This window comes from Amblyomma mixtum, chromosome 2 (genome assembly GCF_055824585.1).
Source record: "Amblyomma mixtum isolate Tamu chromosome 2, ASM5582458v1, whole genome shotgun sequence".
Classification (NCBI taxonomy): Eukaryota; Metazoa; Arthropoda; class Arachnida; order Ixodida; family Ixodidae; genus Amblyomma; species Amblyomma mixtum.
The window spans coordinates 253,366,269-253,372,268 of record NC_143013.1 but is presented as its reverse complement, the minus strand read 5'-3'; positions in this window follow the sequence as shown (position 1 = coordinate 253,372,268).

The window sequence follows — 6,000 nt, the reverse complement described above, 5'->3', positions numbered from 1 at the left end:
GTGAAGCCGCAGTTGCCGCTGTGGATGTACTACACGAGGGTTGAGGAGCGGCTGCCGATTCCGGAGCGGGCGAAACCAGGTGCTATGAAGGCCCCGGGCAGCTAACTTGACCGACTGGCAACAGATGAATTGAAGGCGCGTCCGAAGATGAACCCTGGACCACGGTTCCGGACTGTGGACTGGACGGCGGCATTCTGTTGCCGTCGATAGGCGGCGAAATATCAGCGAAAAGGGCCGCTGGAGCTGGGGAGGACAGTTGCTGCTGAACTACTTCTGGGCGAACCGCAGAAAACTTGGACGAGTGCCACACTCGCCAATCATCCAGCAGATAAGATGCAGGTCCACGCTGCTCCACAACCTTCCGAGGCTCCGAAAACCGAGCTGACTGTTTGCCTCGCACAGTTGGTTTGCGAACACGCACGTACTGGCCAATCTGAAAGTCACGACGCTTGGCGCCACTCCGCTGGTCCGCATAAAGCTTGTACTGCGCTTGCTTCTCCTCAAGCCTCTGCCGCAAAAGCTTAAGCGCTTTTGTCGGATCCATTGAGAAGCACTGATCCGGCAGTCCTATGACGTTGAGCCTTGTGCGGGGCAACCGGCCATGAAGTAGGACAGCTGGTGCAATTCCTGTCGTGGCATGGGGCGTACAGCGGTAGACACCGAGGTAGTCCACAATCGCTGTACGTAGGTCGCGTCGCTCGCACAGAGCCAGCTGAATATAAGACTTAAGCACTCGATTGAATCGTTCCACGAGTCCATTAGCTTGGGGATGGTACACTGAAGAGTAGCAATGGCGTAGTCCCCGTTCGCGGAGGAAAGTTTGCATGGCCATCGATGAGAATTGAGGGCCGTGGTCAGAGAAAATCTCTTGAGGGTAACCCTCACGAGCAAAGAGGCCAAGCAGGTTTGGGAAACGCTAAATTTTCGCAGTCGTGGCTTCGTGGCAGAGCGCCCGCCTCGGCTTCGGGAGGTGGTGGGTTCGACTCCCGCCGCCGGCCGGGTACCCACCGGTTTTCTCAAAATGGGTACAAGCTATGGCCCGGCCTGGTGCTCGGCTTACTAGGGCTGCTTTGCTTGGGAAAGGAGCCTGCGCCTTCAAATCCCGTCACTGGGAGAATTGTTGGCCGTGCAGTTTTTTCTCGCAAGTCAGACAGCCGGAAAAACCGGCATGTCTGGTCAGCTGTGATACTCTGAAGTTTTCTCTTCGAAACGAAGGATCGCTTACAGTGTTTGTCTTGAGACACGCTGGTTAGAGCGTACGAGTTTTGAGTCGGAACTCCTCACTTTGCAGTGAAACACGAACCACCTTTGCAGGCTGAGTGCTCGAAACTAGGTTGCCCCCGAAGGGGCGCAGCGGGGTTTACGGAGCTTCCTCCAAGCGCACACCCCTGAAGAAGCCGGGCGCCGGGCCGGGGGTGGCTTGTACCCATTTTTACCGGTGGGTGTCCGGCGGTGGGTTTCGAACCAACCACCTCCCGCAGCCGAAGCGGACGCCCAGACCACTAGGCCCCGACTGCGGTATCGAAAATTAAGTGCATCATCTTCTGAAAAGCCGAAGGCGCCGAAGCAAGGCCGAAACACACTCGTTTGAAGCGGAAGAGACCATCATGGGTAATGAATGTGGTCAATTCCCGACTCTCAGGGCTAAGTGGTACTTGATGGTAAGCCGAGGCGAGGTCAAACTTCGAAAAACGCTGTGACCCGGCCAAGCTATGTAGAAGTTCTGCAAATCATTCCAATGACGCCCGCGCATGGGAAAGGTATCATACTGCCGAAAAGAACTTTCTTTCTCACGCAGCACAAGCCAAAAAAAACTTCTTCTCATCCACATTACCTGATATGCTTCACAACAACCCCAGGCAATTTTGGAAAGCTATAAACCCAAAAGCAACCCCGCCAATATCGCTTTGCGACGAACACGGTTCACCAATTCCTCATACTGACACGGCTGAAGCATTAAATTATACCTTTTCATCCAATTTTGCCCACGATCCTGTAGGCGACATGCCTGACTATCCTTATTTTGATTACCCCCCTATGCCTGACATACGTTTCGACCCTAACGGAATAATCGCGTTGATTGATTCCATGAAACTAACCTCATCTGCTGGTATAGATGAAATTAACACAAAAGTTCTCAAGAATACTAAAAACGTTGTAGCTGTTCTTCTTTGTCGTATCTTCCAGCAATCACTCGAGTACGGTATTGTACCCCACGACTGGAAAGTGGGGAAAATCATCCCAGTGCACAAAAAAGGCCCCCCATCGTCTAGTAAGAACTACCGTCCCATCTCCCTCACTAGCGTTCCCTCTAAATTAATGGAGCACGTAATTTACTCACACATCATGACCTTCTTGCAGTCTGTCAGCTTTTTTGACCCTTCTCAACACGGATTCCTGAAAAACCTCTCCTGCTCTACCCAACTGGCCCTCTTTACTCATGACATCAGTTCTAGTATGGACACGAACACACCCGTCGACGCTCTTTTCTTAGACTTTGAAAAAGCTTTCGACAAAGTCTCCCATCAACGCCTCTTATTTAAACTTTCGCGCCTAAACCTCCACCCACTAGTATACGATTGGCTCCGGAATTTTTTGACTAACCGTCAGCAGTTTGTATGGGCTAACAATCATGCATCTTCCATCTCCCCTGTTACCTCCGGCGTACCTCAAGGCACGGTTTTAGGACCTCTACTATTTTTAATTTACATCAACGACCTCCCAAGTAACCTATCTTCCACCGTTCGTTTGTTCGCCGACGACTGCGTCATCTACCGGAGCATCACTTGTAACAGAGACACTTACCATCTGCAGTGCGACATAGGACTTGTGGAAGAGTGGTGCGCAAACTGGCTGATGTCTTTAAACGTTAATAAAACAACGCTAGTATCATTTCATCGTCGTCAATCGTATCCTACTCCCAATTACACCCTTCGCGGTTCCATGATAACACACGCATCTTCATATAAATATTTAGATATTAGCTTTACACAGGATTTCTCTTGGACCACCCACATAATGAACATAACCAACGAAGCTAACCGTGTTCTTGGTTATCTAAAGCGTAACTTGCGTTTGGCACCTGCTTCCGTAAAACTGTCCGCCTATTTAACTCTTGTCCGTCCTAAACTTGAATATTCATGCTCAATCTGGGACCCCCAACAAATTAACCTAGCCAAAACCCTTGAGTGCGTCCAGAGCCGCGCGATAAGATTCGTATATTCTGATTACTCATATCATACGAGCGTAACAGCATTGAAAACAAAAGCTAACCTCCCCAGCCTTGAATCCCGTCGAAAAATAGCCAGACTTTGCCTTTTCCACAAGTTTTATCATTCGCATTTCAGCCAATCTGTTATCACCCCTGCATACCGCCTTTCACTTCGCATCAGTCATCCGAAAGCTGTTCATACACCTCGAGCATCTTCTACTGCGCACCTAAAATCATTCTTCGCCCAGACCGCAAGAGACTGGAACGACCTCCCCGCTGAAGCTTTCATCCATCCTGGCCTGGAATACTTCAAATCATTCATCACTGATTTTTTTCTTCAATGATATGTATGCCCACCCCTCATGTAATGCCCCTAGTGGGCCTTTGAGGTACTAATAAATAAAATAAAAATAAGTTCTTCCGTTTGAGGCAAAGGAAAACTGTCGACCACAATAGCCTTGTTCGGCTCACGCAAATCGACGCACATTCGGATGGAGCCATCCTTTTTCCGAGCAACGACTATCGGTGAAATCCACTTCGAAGCGTCGACCCGTTCAATGATGTCTTGAGCTTCAAGCTTCTGGAGTTCCTCGGACACTTGCTGTCGAATGGCAAACGGCAGCCGTCGGAGCTTGCAAGAAACAGGAGAAACGGAATCCTGCACTCTGACTTTGTGCACGTAGCCACGAGCAACTCCGAGTTCCTTGGAGAAGAGATGTTCGGAGTGTGGACGTAGCTCAGGAGGTAACAGAGGCGTATCAGGTGTCATGGAAAGACATTCCAACGATGCACCTTTGATCTTCATTTGTAGGGCTGCAATGGAATCCAGACCCAGCAGCGTTGTGCCTCCCGAGACAACGTACAACAGGATGCAGGCGGTATGGTCGTGAAACTTGGCTGTGGCAACAAAACAGCCTTGGACTATAATCCGAGACTTAGAATAGTCCAATAGTTGAACTGCAGTTGGTTTAAGCGGGAAACTTTCAGCGAAGAATCGGTGGTATAGATCTTCAGAAATAATTGACACAGATGAGCCGTTGTCAATCAGGAAGCGGATGGACTTGCCTTCAATCAGGACCGAGGCAAAAATTCCATTTTTTTTTACTTTCAACATTGAGAATAGACGCACTGCTGGAGCCATCCGGCATCGACGATGTGTCAGCAGTATCTGCAACTTGCTGAACTTGAACAGGACGGTCGGACGACTTGCAAAGAGAGTCTAAGTGGCCCATCTTGCCGCACCGACGACACTTGCGGTTGCGGGCTCGGCATGCAGGGTTGTTAGCCAGGTGAGCTGTAGAACCGCAACGGTAGCACATCCGCTCTGTTATTGCAGCAGCAGGTTGTGATGATTGACTTTGGCACTTGTAGCAATGGGCCTGAGGTGGTGTTTGTCTCGATCCGCGCTCGCATCCCACACGCTGTACTGGAGCGACCTCCTCAGCTTCAAGCTTCAGCTCAGAGCAAGCTTCCCTGGCTTCACGGGAAGCTTGCTCGCACTGTCGAGCAAGGAGCACGGCGCGCGACAGAGTCAAGGAGGAGCCTTCCATGAGTAGGCGCTCACGCAGATGGCAACTCGAGGTCTTCTCCACCAGCTGGTCCCTGATCATATCGTCCGCCATGGTCCCAAAGCCACAGTCGCCGACAAGGCTGCGAAGGACAGCGACGTACTCATCGGTTGTCTCTCCTGGAGCCTGAACTCGACGGCGAAAGCGATGACGTGCGGCGATTACATTCACGGACGATTTGTAATGCTCCGCCAGGATGGATATCGCCGCATCAAATTCGTCAAGGTGCGGTGCCTCGTCACCGGAGTGCGGTGCAGCTGCTGTAGGCGCTGGAGTGGACGACGGCGGCGCCAAGGTATAAAAAATGCGCTGACCTTCCAGTCCGATGCAATTCAGCAGGATGGCCTTCCGCCTGTCCGCGCCCAGAGTAGAGGCACCAGAGGCCAGCATATAATTCCGGAACGCCAGCTCCCATTGCTCCCATGGAAGGGCAGGACGACCAGGAGTCGGCAGGAAAGGCGGTGGTGGCTGAAGCCCAGAAAAGCTCATGACGGAAGGTGAGCAGGCCACGTGAAGGTCCCGAATCAAAACAGCATCCTCGTCGCCAAAATATGTTATATCGTAAGTAATGATAATTAGAATGAAACAGTACACGTAGCATACGGTGATGATGATGATGTCCTCGGGCTGAATGGCACATACCCACGGCGGGGGATTGGCCAGGGTGCATAGCGGATACAAACGCACTCATGTACAGGGAATGGAGTATAATTAAATCTAAAATTTGGGACACAGAGCTAGAATTAGTACAATACAAAAAATACTGAGAAAGAAAAGTTGTGAATTCACATTCTAGCAGAGGAATCTACCAGATGAAATTATGTAATTGTGAATAGAATCGAACACTGGTTTCAGGGCATATCCCTTGGCGCTTGCCCCGAAGGATAAGAGAATCGGAATAGATAGAGGAAGCCCAAGCCGAGCGAGGGGGATCTCCAAGCAAATTCTACGGAGAGCAGCGAGCCGCCGGCAGGAGAGGAAAAAATGTTCTATAAACTCAATTTCGCCACAAGACTCACAAAGGTTGGATATCGAAAGCCCCGATCGGCATAAATAAAGATTTAGCCGCGGTATCCTGCAGCGCAAAAGGGTCATGGACACCTCACATTGCCTCGAACTGCACATCCGCACACTCCAAGGAAATGCCAGGTGTTGAAAATCCGCTGCAGCGAGGAGAGGCTCATGGCGCAAGGTGTGGAAACGCTGGAATCGCTGAAAGCG